This window comes from Thermobia domestica, chromosome 16 (genome assembly GCF_964235325.1).
Source record: "Thermobia domestica chromosome 16, izTheDome1.hap1.1, whole genome shotgun sequence".
Classification (NCBI taxonomy): domain Eukaryota; kingdom Metazoa; phylum Arthropoda; class Insecta; order Zygentoma; family Lepismatidae; genus Thermobia; species Thermobia domestica.
Window position 1 is genome coordinate 155,467,767 of NC_137469.1, and position 19,556 is coordinate 155,487,322.

Below are 19,556 nucleotides of genomic sequence, written 5' to 3' on the forward strand. Positions count from 1 at the left end.
AAAAGAGAGAAAACTATATGACCTATGTAAAAACATAGATACATGCTAAATCCTGTAGCTTTTGGACTTAACGTACGACTGTAAGTACATTGTAAAAAATGAGGTGTTGAAACAACACAAAATGACTATCACTTTAGTGTATTACTTGTGTGTTAATTCAGCAGCAAGCATATCGCCTTCCGAGCATATCAGAAATAACTCATTACTACCTGAGAGAATTTGCTTTGGTATTTATCGTTTAATATGAGCAAAGCATTGCGAAATACATTTGACACTTATGCCAAGTAACTTCTATGCTTTCTGTAATAGACCACAATAATATTTTTGTAAACATGTGAATCGTCTGACAACAATTACACAGAAAACACTTCTGCCATCTTCTGTTCATACGTGCTAAGACAAGAATAACAGATAAAGAAAATAGATGGAAGCACTGCTATCTGTGTAACTGTTGTCAGATGATTCACAGGTTAACAACAATATTATTGTGACCGATTACTGAAAACATGGAATGTTATTAGTCACTTCTCATAAATGCGAAATATATTTCGCGAAATTTTACTGATACCAAACAATAAAAAGCGATGCAAATACTCACAGCCAGTAACTAGGTATTTCTGATATGCTCTGAAGTGAGATAGGTAGCAACACATACTTTCCCAGAGCTTGCTCTGAAGCGTTACCTTGTATATGGTGACGATTTTTGAATTAACCTTCCGTTTCCATATCCTGAGCCTCTTTCTCTGCTTCTTTCTAGAGATCCGTCCGTCAGACTCATCAAGCCAAGGGCGTCCGGATCTACGGATCGAGCCAGGGGAGCTGCTCCTCCTGGGCAACTATCCAAACGGGTTGTCCTACCTTCATCATATTCATCACTCACTACACTTCATCTTCGGGTCTCACGGCTTTCTAGAAATCTATCGGTCTCTGCTATGGCAGATCAAGCTGCTTCAGGACCAAAGGTGGATGGACGGCACGGTGGTCTTCCTCCGGTATTTGTCACTCCGTCCGCTTCGAGCACGAAGGTGGTCAAGCGGAAGGACACTGGCAACCGGCAGCGAACCATATCCGGTAGCTCTACAGCTTCATCAGCTTCAAATGTCTCCACCAGGTCTAGGTCTCCACGAACCACACAGCTGTATGCTGATACTATTAAGGAGCCTCGACATCAGTCGAAGAAGCAACACAGAGACAATATTTCAGACAACTCTGATATGGATGCAGCCGATGACAATAGCAATACACCCATTCCAAATTCTCAATCATCTCACACCAATAATCAGCCTCCTCATCGCCCGATTCTACATTCGTTCCTTCTCCAAAATTATGACACGAAATACAGCAATGAAAAGTTCATCATGTTACAACTTAGGAAATATCTTCCAAGCATTCCACTAGCAGAAATAATTAAGACACGTAACGGTTACATCTTAAAGTCCATAGATCCGCAGTTTGCTATCACCATCAGAAACAAGGCCTCGTTTGAGATCTTTGGGAAAAATGCTACTCTTACATCTCTCCTCTACTCGTCAGAAACAAGCACCGCCTCCAAAACGTCCACCATATCTATCAGTTGTCATCCGGGGGGTTGACCCAACATATTCTGACGCCGAAATTCATGAAGAGCTTCAACATGAAGGGCATAACATTCATAAGGTTATCCGCATACGAAACAATCAAGGCGCAACTTTTATGGTACGCATTCTCACCTCTTCCCAAGATACAATAGACGCATTACTCACTACTGGCGCATACATCTATAAACGACGCCACAGGGTTGAACCTTCACGCTCTCCAGCTCCTCTTCCAGTGAGATGCGAAAAATGCCAAATCTACAATGATCACAATACTGTAAATTGCAAAAATCAGCCAGTCTGTGGACATTGCACAGGACCACATCCTACGCGCCTCTGCACCAACCTTCAACAGCCACCTGAATGCCCCACATGCCATGAACAACATCCGGCCTATAGTTATAAATGCAAGAATAAACCTCAACCTGATCAACAACATCCTGATTTAGTCGTACCGCTCCGGATGCCAGACTCTCCACCTAAAACCGATCTTCAAACTACTGATCCAGTTACCATCCAGCAGCTTCTTCAATTTCTCACGCTCACCCTACAAAACATTCATCCTTTTCAACGCAATCATATTCTACAACAACTTACCAAAGCTGCTAAATCAGTCTTCAATGTCAACTTCTACGCCACCTATACCAACAATTACGTTCATTTTCATACATCCCGTCAAGAAACAACTGTTTAACCTACCCGTCATTATGGATTTAGTCTTTCTTTTCATGAATATTCGCTCCTTACCTACCAACAAAACCCTTTTCGAAGCACTGTTACTCGAAGAACACGTATCTGTATTTTTGCTGAATGAGACCTTTCTCACCAAGTCTACCGTATGTAATATTCCTCGCTACACACTCACTCGTCATGACAATACAGCTCCTGCATTACGGGCCAATGGGGGAGTAGCAATTGGCTTTCGCAATCACATACCATCTCGCCATCACATTTGTCCTGTTCCACACCTCCCTGAGCATATCATCATAACATTGTACTTCAAGTCAATCATCATCACTTTTGCTACTATCTATGTTCGACCCGGTCACCCCATCCCACTTGAATTTTTCAGTCATATTTCTAATACCTATAAACATTTCATCATTCTCGCCGATATAAACTTTCATAGTCGCACTCCGAATGAACGCACACGCTTTACAGATCATATCACCACTCACACTACCGGCATCATACATACTCTCCCATCTGCTACTAGACCTGTGTCCAATACCACTCCCGACATCGCCATCACCTCAAATACACTCGCTGCTAACAGTACCTTCACAGTTCTTGATCTTCTTGGTAGTGACCACGCCCCGGTCAAACTTTCATATCATTTTGGCACCACTCGTTCACATACTGCACTTCCTCCACTACGAACGCCTCGCTTTGATAAAGCCAACTGGAATCAATATCGCACATATCTTACCCATGCTGTCGCAGATCTCCAGCCTCCTACATCATCTGACGAGCTATATGCCCACGTTTCTACTATCACTTCCGAGATTACCCGTGCATCCGAATTATTCATCCCAACTTCTAGCTCCACTCCATACCAACCTAAATTACCTCCGCACTATCTAGCTCAGATCAAACGCTCTCGTCAAGCATATCGTGACTACGTCCGGACACGAAATCCCGAAGCACTACGTCTTCACAATCAGCTCCAACGTTCTGTAAAAAACTATATTGAAGCGTACAAAAAGCGCCAATGGATTAAAACTTGTAACACTCTTGCAGACACAGCACATCCATCACGTTACTGGAAACGTTTCAATGCGCTTTGTGGTAAATTCAGCAAAACGTCTTACCCACTCATCATCAACAACAATCAAGCCGCTTCTGATCAGGACAAGGCGAATGCGTTTGCCGACTACCTCCAAGACATCTTCACCCCTCAACCCTCAGATCATATTTTTTCTCATCCAGTCGATAAAGTCAACACAGCGAGTCATCTCTTCCAACCTAGTGTCAGCCATACATTACCGCCCAATGAACTCACTTCTCCCATTACTGTTGCCGATATCACTTCCGTTGTCCGGACTAAACGAAACTCTGCTCCAGGTTTTGATTCAATTACATATCGCCACATCAAGGAAAGTCCACCGTCACTACTCCTTTTATTAGCCTCTATCTTCACTTTCATCCTTCGAACAGGCTTTTTTCCTGCCGAGTGGAAGATGTCTAAAACGCTCATGTTCCTAAAACCGAAAAAACCACCCAGTGCTGTATCTTCCTATCGCCCTATACAACTCACTTCAACTTTTAGCAAAGTACTTGAACACATTCTAGTCAATAGGCTCCACCCTTATCTCAGTGCACGCAGTCTCATCCCATCTTTCCAAGCCGGTTTTCGCCCGTCATACTCCATCAATGATCAGCTCCAACGCCTAAGCACCCTTATCACAAATCATTATAATTCTGTACGCCCATCCTGTCTTGTGCTTTTTGACCTTGAAAAAGCATTTGATAAAGTCTGGCATCTCGCCCTCATCTTCAAACTCATCAAACTTAAACTACCAACATCATACATCCGTTTCGTCTATCACTTCTTGGTTTGCCGCATTACATATGTTCATATTAACAATCATTTATCTCATCCAATCTTTCTACACTCAGGTGTCCCTCAAGGATCAGCTTTGTCCCCCTTACTCTACTTGCTATTCGTTTCCGACTTTCCACCTCTGCCTGCAGACGTACATATCTTTCAATATGCCGATGATACCGCCTTCCTTGCACTCGGCCGTACTATTAGACACATCAACCTAATATTGCAAGAATCAATTGATCGTTTCTCTCAGTGGTGTCGAAAATGGAAGCTCACTATAAATGCTTCAAAAACTCAAGCCATAGTATTTCTTCCACCACGCACACGCTCCAGAATTCACAGAAATCCATCACTTCTCTCTCTCTCCATACAGAATTCGCCAATTCGTCTCAGCAGAACAGTAACTTATCTCGGCATTATATTTGATCAACATCTTACTTGGACTCCTCATCTGAACTACGTTAAAACTAAAGTCTATAACCGCCTCAATCTCCTAAAACGTCTGACAGGCACGACATGGGGACTTACATCGCACCTCGTTCTAAACACGTATAAGGTTTTTCTCCTTCCCGTGCTGACCTATGGGTTCACTGCCTGGATATCAGCTCCACCTTCGTTCTACTTCAAACTGGCAACCTTCGAGCGCCATGCCTTTCGTATCGCTCACCGTATTTCTCTTCCCAGTCCGACTCGTTACTTGTACTCTCTCATAACCTTTCCTACATTGCTTTATCACATTGAATCTCTACGCCGAAACTTCATCACCATTCGCTACCAGCAAGAACAATCACTGCTTTTCGAAACTATGCATCACCTCGCCCTCTCATCTATTCGCCCCCGATACTACCATCTCCCACTTAATTTACTCTTCACACTATATTGCTATACCCTACCGCCTAATCATCCAGACTTAGCACTTGTGCACGATCACCGCCTTCATGTCCATCTTCCGCATATCTACCCGTCATATCAAGCACAGTAACCCCTCTGTCATCTAACAGGGCCTCCTCTGTCTACATTGGCCTAGCGTCGCCCCTAGGCAGAAGATAACCCGCATTTGTCTTTATTAACAATACCTATGTGTTATGGCGTGCATCGCACCTCATTTCATACCTCATATTCATTTATACACATTTGCATTATTTGCACAGTAATTGTATCGTTGTAATCATCATTATTGTATTTATAACTATATATAATTTTGTTAATTACCTCACCTCTAAAATGATTATAGTCGCAAAGACTATAATGACCGAGTATATACAGTAATAAATAAAGTAACATCTCTTAGCCCATCGATTATAACCTTTAATTCCTTAATTTCCATTCCATCCCTTTCCTTAAAGAGGGTGTAGCCCTCTACAGGGTAGCTAGCCCAAGGGCTAGCAAAAAGAAAAAAAATGAAAAAAAAAGGTAGCAACACATATACTTTCCAGAGGTTTGCCTCTGAAGCGCCACCTACTTAGAACGGTGACGGTTTTTGAAAACCTTCCTACTCCTGATCCCGGGCTTTTCTCCACGTTTTTTCAGGACACTGTTCATCAGACTTATCTCAGCCAAGGGTGTACAGTGTCACTGCATTAATAGGGGAACTGCCTTACCTGGACTACTATCCAAACGGGTAGTCCAACCTTGCTATCATCACATCACATCACATCATATACACAGCATTTGGGCATCTGCCCACCAGATAGACTTCACTATGGCGGATCATGGCACGAAACCTGGTAAACGAACTAGCGGACGACATACGAATCTACCTACTGTTGTCGATGGACCATCTGTTTGTCCCACGAAGGTGGGGCCACGGAAGGGATCATCAAAGACACAAACGAATGTTTCTGGCTCTCGCCAACTGAAAGATTCTCAGACCTCTTGCGCATCTGTCGAATCTTCTACATCGGTCCGATCCAGGTCACCTCAATCAAAGGCTAGCTATGCTGCCCGAGTTCAAAACTCACCGCCGAAGAAAAAGCATCATACTGAATACCCGACCAATGACGCTATGGATATAGGACCACCAGCAGATTCTACTCCTCCATCTGTTCAGTCATCTTTTGCCATCCTTCTCCGCAATTACGACACGAAGTTCTCAAATGAGAAATTTGTTGCACTCCAACTAAGGAAGTATCTTCCACGTGCTGCCATCAGGGAAATAGTGCACACAAGAAATGGTTATATCTTTAAAACGTCTGACCCTGACCTATACACGACGATTCGAAACAAAGTGCCTATCGATACTTTCGGAGCACAAGCCGAAATCACCAATCTCACTAATTCGACACGCAAACAACCCCCTCCACCACGGAGACCCTCGCTTCTTTCTGTAGTCATCCGAGGTGTCGACCCGTCTTACACAGACGAGGAAGTTCATGATGAACTAAAACTCGAAGGCTACACCATTTCTAAAGTACTCAGAATTCGTAACGATCGTGGGCCCACTTTCATGATTCGCATTCTCACACCCCATCAAGAGACAATCGACGATTTGCTTGCACATGGAGCTTTCATATATAACCGTAAACATAGAGTCGAACCATCACGTTCAATGGCACCCTTACCAGTTCGATGCGAACGCTGCCAAGAATATAATACGCATAATACAGCTGACTGTAAGAATGACTTCAAATGCGGTTACTGTGCAGGACCACACTCAACTCGTTTATGCACTAATTTGCACCAACCAGCGAAATGTTCTACATGTCCGGACAGCCACCCTACTTATAGCTATAAATGTAAAGCAAAACCGGACCCAACGCCGCAACATCCGGAACTGGTTGTACCCTTGCGTACCACATCGCTTGTTACCACCCCTCCGCCCACAGTAGATACCCCAGTCACAATAAATCAACTCCTTACTTTTCTTACTCTTTCACTGCAAAATATCCATCCTTTCATCCGGCCACACATCTTACAGCAAATCACCCTTGCAGCCAAAGCAACATTTCATATTCACTTCACAGCAACATACTCTGGAAACTCAGTGCATTTTCATGCTTCTCCAACACCTCAAACCGGTTGAATTTAATTTCATCATGGCTCTAAACTTTCTTTATTTGAACATCCGATCCTTTACTAAAAACAAACCTTTGTTTCAAACCCTGCTACTCGAGGAACATATAACAGTTTTCCTCTTAAACGAAACATTCTTAACCAAAGCAACTCCATGTCGCCTACCAGGATATACCATTTTACGTGCAGACAATTTACAGCCCGCACAGCGCGCCAATGGGGGCGTAGCGGTTGGTTTCTCCCCTTACTTGCCTTACCGTCAGTTCTATTATACTCATACACCATTACCCGAATATATAATTTCCACTGTATATTTCAAATCAATTATCATTACCATAGCAACCATCTACATCCGGCCTGGCCATCCTCTCCCAATACAATTTGTACAACATATTTCAAACACCTATAGCCACTATATCATCATGGCAGATTTTAATATGCACAGTCGCTCAGATCACGATCGTACCAATTTCGCAGCTTTCATCACCACCCACACCACTGGAACCATTCATCAGTTACCAAAACCCACTCGGCCAATCTCTGACACAACACCAGACATCGTTATTACGTCTAGCAATCTAATAACTCGCAGCACTATTTCCGTACTTGATACCCTGGGAAGTGACCATGCTCCTGTTAAACTCTCAATAAATCTTCACTCTTCTGCTTCACCTCGTCCTCCATTGCCTTCACGCATCTGTTTTCGCTTTGATAAAGCTAACTGGAACTCCTATCGCTCTTATCTTACTAAACGCACTCAACATCTTTCATCGCCCGCTTCCGAAGACGACCTCTACAGCACTGTCGATACACTCGCTTCTACTATACAGGAAGCTAGCACTCTTTACATTCCTACCACCAAAAATATTCCATATCAACCTCGACTGCCACCACATTACCTGACTATGATCACACGTTCTCGCCAACTTTATCGAGATTACATTCGCACTCGAAATCCTGATGCCTTACACCATCATCAACAATTGCAGAGAACTGTGCACAACTACATCAGGGCCTATAAACTCCGGTGTTGGGTGAAAACCTGTAATAATCTGTCTACCACCAGTCACCCTACCAAATTTTGGAAAAAGTTCAACGGTTTATGCGGCAAGTTCACAAAAACTCCCTACCCCATTCTGATCGGCAACTCCGCAGCTCACACAGATACAGAGAAAGCAAATGCCTTTGCAGATCATCTGCAGAACATTTTCACACCGCCACCACCTGGAATTATACCCCATGTTGCAGACAAAGCTGACACTTCTCCATTCTTGCAACCCAATACCATGCATGAACTCAGTGTCGATCAACATGTTACTGCACCCATCACTGTCCAAGAGGTCACAGATACCATCAAATGTAAACGAAACACAGCGCCAGGCTTCGATAATATCACCTATCATCAGATCAGGGAGTGCCCCCCTACACTTCTCATTCTCATCGCCAATCTCTTCACCTTTATACTCCGTACAGGCTACTTTCCTATGTCTTGGAAAACATCTAAAACACTTATGTTTCCAAAACCACATAAGCCTCCTCATGAGATCTCTTCTTATAGGCCGATCCAACTCACAAGCACATTCAGTAAAATCCTCGAACGCATTCTCGTCAAACGCCTTCATATCTACCTCAACACAAGAAATATCATTCCTCTCACTCAAGCAGGTTTCCGTCCTTCTTTCTCTATAAACGATCAACTCTTACGACTCACAAGCCTTATCACCACACACTATAACAGAGTGAAACCATCATGTCTCGTACTATTCGATCTCGAGAAAGCGTTCGATAAAGTGTGGCATCTCGGACTTATTCATAAACTAATCAGGCTTCAGCTTCCTACAACATACATCCGGCTTATCTTTAACTTTCTTTCAGGTCATCTTACTTATGTTGCCATCAATGAACATCTATCTCATCCCATATTCTTACTATCCGGAGTTCCACAGGGTTCTGCGCTCTCCCCACTGTTGTACATTCTGTTTGTTGCTGACATGCCATGTCTCCCAGAACAAGTCTATTCTTTTCAGTACGCAGATGATACTGCCTTTCTCGCTCTAGGAACATCCATCCAGCACATAAATAATATCCTACAAACAGCCATCACAGATTTCAGCTTTTGGTGCCGGAAGTGGAAACTCACCATCAACGCTACAAAAACACAGGCCATCATCTTTCTTCCGCCAAATAAAACAACTAAGGTTCGCCGCAATCGCCGTTGCCTATCTCTTCACGTGGACGAGGTTCCACTACGGGCTACTAAGGCAGTCACCTACCTAGGCATCACATTCGACACACACCTCACCTGGACGCAACATCTTAAAACATTTGTGACCAAAGCGCATAATCGTCTGAACTTACTTAAACGTCTCGTAGGAACGACATGGGGTCTCAAATCACACACAGTCTTAAACACCTATAAAGTATTTCTCCGTCCTAGTCTCACCTATGGTTTCACAGCTTGGATTGCAGCTTCAGACAAATTCTACAAGAAACTTCTTATTCTCGAACGTCATGCTCTCCGCATTGCCTTTCGCATAAAATTACCTAGCCCCACACAAGACTTGTATCAACGCACTAATTTTCCTACCTTGCAATACCATCTTGAATCCCTTCGACTCTCCTACATACGACGCCGATTTCAAACCCAACATCCACTACTTTTCGACACAATGCACTACATAGCCCTAATCCCACACCCGCACGGTATCTTCACACGTCATTATCTCTTCTATTTACATTATACCATTACACGCTTCCTCCTGATGATCCCTCACTCTTGCTTCTGAACGATTACGTCACTCATGTTCATTCACCTCTCATTTTTCCATCATTTCATGCACAGTGATTTTCTCATACTAACTTGGGTTCATCATGTCTCTCATCATAGCCTAGAGTCCCCCTAGGCAAGAAGATAACTGCATTCGTCCACTAATATGTTCCTATGTGTTGTCCTGTGCTTGTACCTCATCTCATACTTCATCCTCATTAATTATATTACTCTACTATTGCGTTATTATACTCTAGTTTCTATTTCCTGATTATGTTTATTGTATATGTTACCTCAATTGTGTTTCTCATTTATTGTACTGTTGATCTTTGTTTAACTTCATCTTTCATAACAGCTATGTATGTATGTTTATGTTGTCTATATGTATTTGTCTATTTTCTCCACCTCATGTTAAGGAACGCAAAGTTCCTTAAGTCCATTACTACTATGAAAGAAATTCAATAAAGCACTTAGACCAACCAGAGCTCTCACAACCCTCAATTCCTTCACATCTCTTCCCTAAAAGAGGGCGTAACCCTCTCAAAGGTAGCTAGCCTCAGCTAGCAATGTAAAAAAAAGGTAGCAACAACATGGAAACCGAACCATCTGTAGCTTCTGATTATTCCAGTCCACCATCTGCAACAACTTATTCATTTCTATTGACGAAATTCGACACTAAATTCGCGAACGAGAAACACGTCGCCATACAACTTCGCAAATATCTCCCTAGAGCTTCGTTAAAAGAAATTATCAAGACTAGAAATGGATACATCTTTAAAACAGAGAATCCTAATTTACTCAGCACTATTAAGAACAAAGTGCCTATTGATACGTTTGGCAAAGATGCTCAACTTAGCAGCCTTAATGCATCTAAACAAAAACAAATGCCTCCTCCAAGACATACACCACTGCTATCTGTGGTTATTCGGGGTGTCGATTTTTCCTACACCGATGAGGAGATTCAAGAACTAACCTACGAAGGACACACTCTTCAGAAAGTTCTGCGGATCCGTAACGCTACAGGTCCTACATTCATGGTTCGAGTTTTAACATCATCACAAAACACCATAGATAGTCTACTGACAAATGGCGCATATATATATAACAGGAAACATCGTGTCGAACCCTCTCGCTCCCCTGCTCCCTTGCCTGTTCGTTGTGAAAAATGTCAGGCTTATAATCAACACACTACCGCTACCTGTACTAACACCAACGTCTGTGGTTACTGCACTGGCGAGCATTTAACACGTGCTTGTCCAAATCTAGAACGGCCACCTACTTGTTCTACTTGTCACGAAGCACATCTGACATATAGCTATAAATGCAAAGACAAACCTGCTCCTGAAGTAAATCATCCAGAATATGTAGTACCATTGCGCACACATAATTATTCCACTGATGCTCCTCCTTCTATGGACTCACCTATAACAGTGCGAAATCTCCTTTCTTTTCTCACACTTACCTTACAAAATATTCAACCATTTCATCGATCTCACGTGTTACAACAAATTACTCATGCAGCGAAAGAGATTTTCCATGTTAATTTTTATGCGACTTATTCAGGACAAAATGTATATTTCCATACCTCTCGCTTGGAAACCACAGTTTAGCATTGTCTGTTTCATCATGGCTTTAACGTTTATATTTCTTAACATTCGTTCACTTCACAAAAACAAACCATTATTCGAAGCGTTACTACTAGAGGAAAGAGCCACAGTCTTTATTCTAAATGAAACATTCCTTACTTCATCCATCTCTTGTCAATTTGCTGGCTACACACTAATCAGACAGGATAGCTTCCTTCCGTCCAAAAGAGCTAATGGGGGAACAGCTGTGGGTTTTCCTCATCGTGTCCCATCACGCCGACATCTTTGTAACCTACCTGGTCTTCCTGAGTACCTACTACTCACATTATACTTCCGTAACATAGCTATCACTGTTGCCACCATTTATATCCGACCCGGTCATCCACTACCTACCTCATTTGTTCAGTATATTTCTGATAATTATAAACGATTTATAATCATGGCCGATTTCAACATGCATAGTAGATCAGAGCACGACAGAACCGCATTCCGAAACTTCATTACAACTCATACACTTGGCATCATTCATAATCTGCCTAAACATACAAGACCCATCTCACAAACTACTCCCAACATCGTCATTACTTCAGCTAATCTGGACTCCCAAGTACATATCGATGTTCTTGATCCAGTCGGCAGTGACCATGTTCCAATTAAACTTCAGCTCCGTACAACTAGTATGAATTCCTCTTATCATTTCCAGCGCACTAGTCTCAGCTTTGACAAAGCAAACTGGGATCAGTATCGAGCTCGTCTCATGACAGCTATAGAGCCATTACAACCACCCACTACAGAAGACGAACTATATGCTCACATAGACAGTCTCACCACCACAATTCAGGAGGCAAGTTCTCTATTCATTCCAGTTTCTACCTCCACACCATACCGGCCTACATTACCTCCGCAATATCTCACATTCGTTACTCGCTCCCGACAATTTTATAGAGATTTTCAAAGGACTGGCAATCCTGAATCACTTCGTCATTATCAGCAACTTCAGCGGATGGTCAAAAACTACATATGTGCTTACAAACTACGCTGTTGGGTTAAAACATGTAATTCTCTCTCTGATATCAATCATCCGACGAAGTATTGGAAACGTTTTAACGTTCTTTGTGGAAAGTACACCAAAACACCTTACCCACTATTACAAGGGGAATCTCGCATTCAAGCAGATACAGACAAAGCCAACGCTTTCGCTGATTTTCTTCAAACAATATTCACACCTAACGGATCTCCTCCTACTTATCACCATCCAGCAGACACAGTCAATACTTCATCTCCTTCTTTACAGCCTCATCCACACCATACTCTTCCACTTAATCAACCTTTGACAGAACCAATTACAGTTCAGGACATCATCACTGTTGTTCGAAATAAACGTAATAGTGCACCAGGATTCGATAATATCCCTTATCGACATATCAAAGAAAGTCCGCTCCCATTGCTTACTCTGCTTGCCAGCATCTTTACCTTCATTCTTCGAACAGGCTATTTTCCTATCCAGTGGAAGACTTCAAAGACGTTAATGTTTCCAAAACCTCACAAACCACCTGAAAGCGTATCAACGTATCGCCCAATACAATTAACGTCTACCTTCAGTAAAATCTTAGAACGCATTCTTGTCCGACGTCTACACACATACATCGACAGACGCCACCTTCTTCCCATCCATCAAGCAGGATTTAGACCAGGCTATTCTATCAACGACCAACTGCTTCGCTTATCCACTATGGTCACACATCATTATAATTCCGTCAAGCCATCGTGTCTTGTACTGTTTGATCTAGAGAAAGCGTTCGACAAAGTTTGGCACTTAGCACTTATCTATAAATTAATACGGTACCGTTTTCCACTCACATATATCCGTCTGATTTACAACTTTTTAGTGGGTCGCCTTTCCTATGTTTCTATTAACAACTGCCTATCACACCCTATTTTTCTACTATCCGGAGTTCCTCAAGGATCGGCTTTATCGCCACTTCTATACACTCTCTACGCTGCTGATATGCCTCCACTACCAGATAAAGTCCACCTTTTTCAGTACGCCGATGACACTGCATTCCTTGCTTTGGGATCGACTATCCAATCAATAAACAAATCTTTGCAAACAGCTATTAACGATTTCCTCCGCTGGCGTGATAAATGGCAACTTACAATTAATGCCACAAAAACCCAGGCGATTGTATTCATTCCCTCTAAGAAAACCTCACGAGTTCAAGAAATCCCAACCGCCTCACACTTCATGTCAACCATACACCGATACAGACACGCTCAACAGTGACCTACCTGGGCATTACATTCGATCAACATCTAACATGTAAACCTCATCTTCAAACAATCACCGCCAAGGCTTACAATAGACTAAATCTCCTAAAGAGGTTAACCGGAACAACATGGGGCTTGAAACCTACTACAGTATTAAAAACCTACAAAGTTTTCCTACGACCGACTCTAACATACGGTCACACTGCTTGGATGGCTGCTGCACGCTCCTTCTACGAAAAGCTCTTAATTTTAGAAAGACATGCACTACGTATTGCTTTTCGAATTAAGTTACCTAGCCCAACAGCAGAGTTATACAACCGCATTGAGTTTCCATCTCTACAGTTTCATCTCGAAAAGTTACGTCTCACCTACATACACAATCGTTATGAAGCACACCATCCTCTACTTCTGACTACTATGCATCATATGGCACTCCACCCAGCAGCATTTCGATATTTCCATCCGCCGCTCTCACTCCTGTATACTCTGTACTGCTACACACTACCTCCTGATGCACTAGACCTGGAGTTACTTGCTGACTATCAAATTCATGACCGTCTTCCGCTCATCTTTCCATCCTATGTTGCACAATAAATCCATCCACAACTGCCACCCTTTCCCTACCTGATGTTAAAGCCCGCAAAGGTCATTAAGTCTTTGATAGTTATAATAAGCTTTAATACAAAACTCTGAGACCCTCACAAAGTCATACACAGCTACTATTTCCATACTTCAGTTCCCTAAGAGAGGGCATAACCCTCTAACAGGGTTCTAGCCGGACGGGCTAGTCACTTACAAAAAAAAACATGGTGTTGAATTGACACACAAGTAAAACGCTAAAGTGGTAGTAATTTTTTGTGTTGTTTCAACAGCTCATTGTTTGCTGTGTAACATCTTGCAGCAAACGTAAAACTGAATGTATGTATGTATGTTTATTAATACTTTTCAGAGCCCTATAGGTGTTCCATCTACACGTACTTTCCGTATGAAAGAAAGAACTCTATATAGGCGGTAAGGACCTCATATACAGTACAAATGGACGTGTAGGCTATATAACATAGGGCCCTATAAGTATTCCATCTACACGTACTTTCCGTATGAAAGAAAGAACTGTATATAGGTGATATAGGACCTCATATATAGTACAAATGGACGAGTAGGCTATATAACATAGAGCCCTATAAGGGTTCCATCTACACGTACTTTCCGTATGAAAGGAAGAACTGTATATATGCGATAAGGACCTCATATACAGTACAAATGGACGTGTAGGCTATATAACATAGAGCCCTATAAGTGTTCCATCTACACGTACTTTCCGTATGAAAGAAAGAACTCTATATAGGCGGTAAGGACCTCATATACAGTACAAATGGACGTGTAGGCTATATAACATAGAGCCCTATAAGTATTCCATCTACACGTACTTTCCGTATGAAAGAAAGAACTGTATATAGGCGATAAAGGACCTCATATACAGTACAAATGGACGTGTAGGCTATATAACATAGAGCCCTATAAGTGTTCCATCTACAGGTACTTTCCGTATGAAAGAAAGAACTGTATATAGGCGATAAGGATCTCATATACAGTACAAAGGGACGAGTAAGCTATATAACATAGAGCCCTATAAGTGTTCCGTCTACACGTACTTTCCGTATGAAAGAAAGAACTGTATATAGACGGTACGGACCTCATATACAGTACAAATGGACGTGTAGGCTATATAACATAGAGCCCTATAAGTATTCCATCTACAGGTACTTTCCGTATGAAAGAAAGAACTGTATATAGGCGGTAAGGACCTCATATACAGTACAAATGAACGTGTAGGCTATATAACATAGAGCCCTATAAGTGTTCCATCTACACGTACTTTCCGTATGAAAGAAAGAACTGTACATAGGCAGTAAGGACCTCATATACAGTACAAATGGACGCGTAGGCTATATAACATAGAGCCCTATAAGTGTTCCATCTACACGTACTTTCCGTATGAAAGAAAGAACTGTATATACGCCGTAAGGATTCCACATACAGATAGACGTATATAACATTTAGCTGACGTATGTAATATACGTATATAGTCTATATGTAATATACAGAAGACTTTACATGTCAGCCATCCTTCAATGGCATGATGTAAATTTAAGCGTGAAAAAGGTACAGTGGCTCACATAATTGATCGTACACTTAGCACTGTGGGAAAAATGAACAGAAATAACCTCTTTTACATATCTTATATTACAAGAAACTGTAATATATTATGTCAAGGGATCTTATAAACAAAATATATTTATTTCATTCCTTTACACGAAATGAGACCTTGAACGTAGAAATAAAAAACACTTTCATATACAAACTTAAAAGTCACAAAATTATTCGTACACCTTGTCCATTTACAAATTTTGGAAGTTCAGTAGCGAGTTGCGAACCCGTTTCTTCTTATCACCTCTGCTAGTCTGTTTGGCATTGATTGTACCAATTTCTTTGTAACACTACGTATAATCTTGAGCCACTTTTCTTTCAGGAACGTCTTCAGGTATGTTATTTGGTTGGCGCTGCTGCACATTCCTCTCTAATTCCCACCATAGATTTTCTATGGGATTGAGATCTGGTCATTGAGGAGGGATTGCAAGAGTCTTTGGTGAGTTGTACAATAGCCATAAGCGCACAATGTAAGCGGTCCTGATGAAATCTAAAACTGTCCAAGTTCTAATTTTTCTATACTAGACTTCAAGTTTGTCTTCAATATGTTGAGATATGCAAATTTGTCCATTCTTACCTCAATAAAGTGTAGATTTCCTACGCCAGAAGCTGCCATGCAGGCCCAAACCATGACTGATCCTCCTCCATGTTTTACTGTTGGTCTAGTGTGTTCCTTCTTAAATTCTGTATTAGGTTTTCACCAAATAATTTTGTACCCGTCGGATCCATTCAGGTTAAATTTTCTCTCATCACTAATTATTACGCTATTCTAAAAGTCTTCGGAGCATTGCTTATGTTCCAGAGCAGATTGAAGAATTTTGCGTTGATTCGCCTTGTTAATATAAGGATTCTTCCTAGCAACTCGGCCATTGAATTTAGTTTTCCTTAGGGTTCTTCTCACTGTTTCTGTCACTGAAAGGGGTCTCCAATGGATGATGCTACTTCTGTTGTCAGTTTGGGTACACTCTGACGAGGATACTTTTTAATTTTTAAAATTATTCTTCGTTCGTCTCTTTCACTCAATATACGTTTTCTTCCTCGACCAACTTTATTTCTTATCCTGCCCTCCGTACTTGAATCTGTTGACATCTGGCTGAATGTTGAATGTGTTCTGCCTGTTACTTTTCCTATAGTTCTTAACGATTTGCCCTCCGTTGCTAGTTTAATAGTTAATTTACGTTCAGAGTATGTAGTTTCACTTTTTGGTGCCATCGTACTGCAATTTGTTGGTATTGCACTCACCTCAAATACGTAGAAGGATGTGGATAACCTACAAGTAGAATGACTCACTCCTTCACCTTTGTTTGTTTCCACCCCCTCCTTCAACACAAGCTAAATGTAAAGTGTACGATCAATTTTGTGACTGTGATTCGTGACTGTGATCTGGAGAATCCACCAACAACTGTAGATAGATAGTTAGGACAAGAAGGTGCGATACTCATACTAATGTATCCCATAAACATCAATTCTGCCTCAATAACTGCAAACATGTAAAATTTTTGACGAGTAATGACTTTACGCATTAATATTTAGAAATTAGTAGGGTGTAAGATAAATTTTGTGAGCTACTGTAGTACGTATGTCGCATATGGATAACATATGATTCATTAAGATTTCCTTTTTAAACATACGAATTCTCTATATTTGTACAATATACCGCTGTCCAGATAACAGATTTTTCTCAGTGTGACATTTTCCTATAACATAGTACAATAATATAAATTGTTATTCTCATTCATTTAATTTCATCGTGTGTCTGTGCAATGAACTGAAGAATGCAGAAATTATCTCAGTTTCTGCATGCGACGTTAGACTAATATACCGGATGTATAAGTATCAAAAATCCGGGGCCACAGATCAAGTCATTTATGAATAAAGATACATAAAAATGGAAGGTGAGAAAAGTTGTTGGTAACAGGTGGTTTTCAATTTAAAATTGTGGAATTGTTTCCATCACACGAAACGTTTGGACTCCACACTGGTAAGGTGCCTTACGTTAACTGAGAAAGCAACGTTTCCAATTCAACAGGCTGTTCGAAGTGAATGCAAATATGAACAAAAATGACAAAAGAAATGTCCATATTGTTGTGCACAGAACTTAGAACGCTTCAAGTCCATTTCCAAGAACGTTGTATTATTGGTATGATGAAACCTGCTTAACTGGTAAGGTTGATTTTTCGTTTACCAGTGTGGAATCCCAACAGCTGGTATGATCGAATAAACACATCATTTTAAACGGCATTTCAGTAGCAGGTGGAATGATTAGTCGTATATGGTTTGCAGATGATATAGTACTTGTTGTGAGATCTTAAGAGAACATCAATAAGATGTTAGAAAACTTAAGGAAGGGCTTTGAAGAATATGGGATGAAAATAAATGTTATAAAGACAAAAGCCATAGTAATTGAAAAAAAAAGGTCGGTGTCAAATATAGAAGTAGGAGGGGAGAAAGTAGAATAGGTGACTAGTTTTCGATACCTGGGTAGTTTTACTAGTGACGACATAAAGTGTGAAGGTGAAGTAAAAGGAAGGATAGGAATGGCGAAAGAAGTCTTTAAGAGGAAGAAAATACTATTTTGTGGGGCCTTGAATAAAGAGTTGAGAGAAAAACTCATAAAATGCCTCGTGTGGAAAATTATAAGGAGCAGAAACATAGACATTACGCAAAAATGATGAGGAACGACTGGAAGCTTTCGAAATTTGGGTGTGGAGAAGAATGGAGAGAATTAGTTGAGTTGGCGGAAAACGAACGAGAGTTCTAGAAACGATGAGAGAAAAAGAACAATTTTAAATATTATTAAGAAGGAAAAGAGAAATTGGTTGGGACATTGGCTAAGAACGAACTGCATGATGAGGGACGTGTTAGAGGATATGGTGGCAGGATAGAGAGGGAGAGAGCGAAGGAGACTTCAATTGATGGACGATATCAAAAGAGAAAAATCGTGGGTAAATACGAAGAGATTAGCGGAAGACTGTGGAGAATGAAAGCTTCTCAGTTGTGGCAAGTGACCTGCCAATGATGACAGAATACCTATGATGATGATGATGATGATGAGATTGGAGAGCACTATTTCCAACAACTTTTCTCTGTTCGCATTATATCGTATCATTACTTATAACAAAGTTGGCCTATAGCCCCAGACTTTGATATAGCAGTATATGCCTTCCCTTCTTACTTAATTTCGTTGCAAAGTAAAAATACTTATAGTTTCCAGTAGGATGATCTTACAAATTTTCATTTTGCTTGTTGATTTATAACATGGGTCACCAAATGTATTTTGTGTTTGGGCTGTCTCGATGTCCCCTGTACATATATTGAGCAAATGACACAACTATGCCCTTTACTACGAATTTTGTTTTCAGCTCAGCCTTGAGAATTCTAGCACAAGAACCTTATTTTCGAGAATTCCACCAGTGACGAATTTAGAACTATCAGCAAAACTAACGCAATTTTACTTGTTAAATCGAATGAATAAAAGATATTAATTTGATACTATTTCCAAGTAATAAAAGCAACAAATAGAATTATTTCAAACAGACTAACGATAATAATGTTTTAGTAAATTCACGATAGAGTCTAATATGTAAAGATTA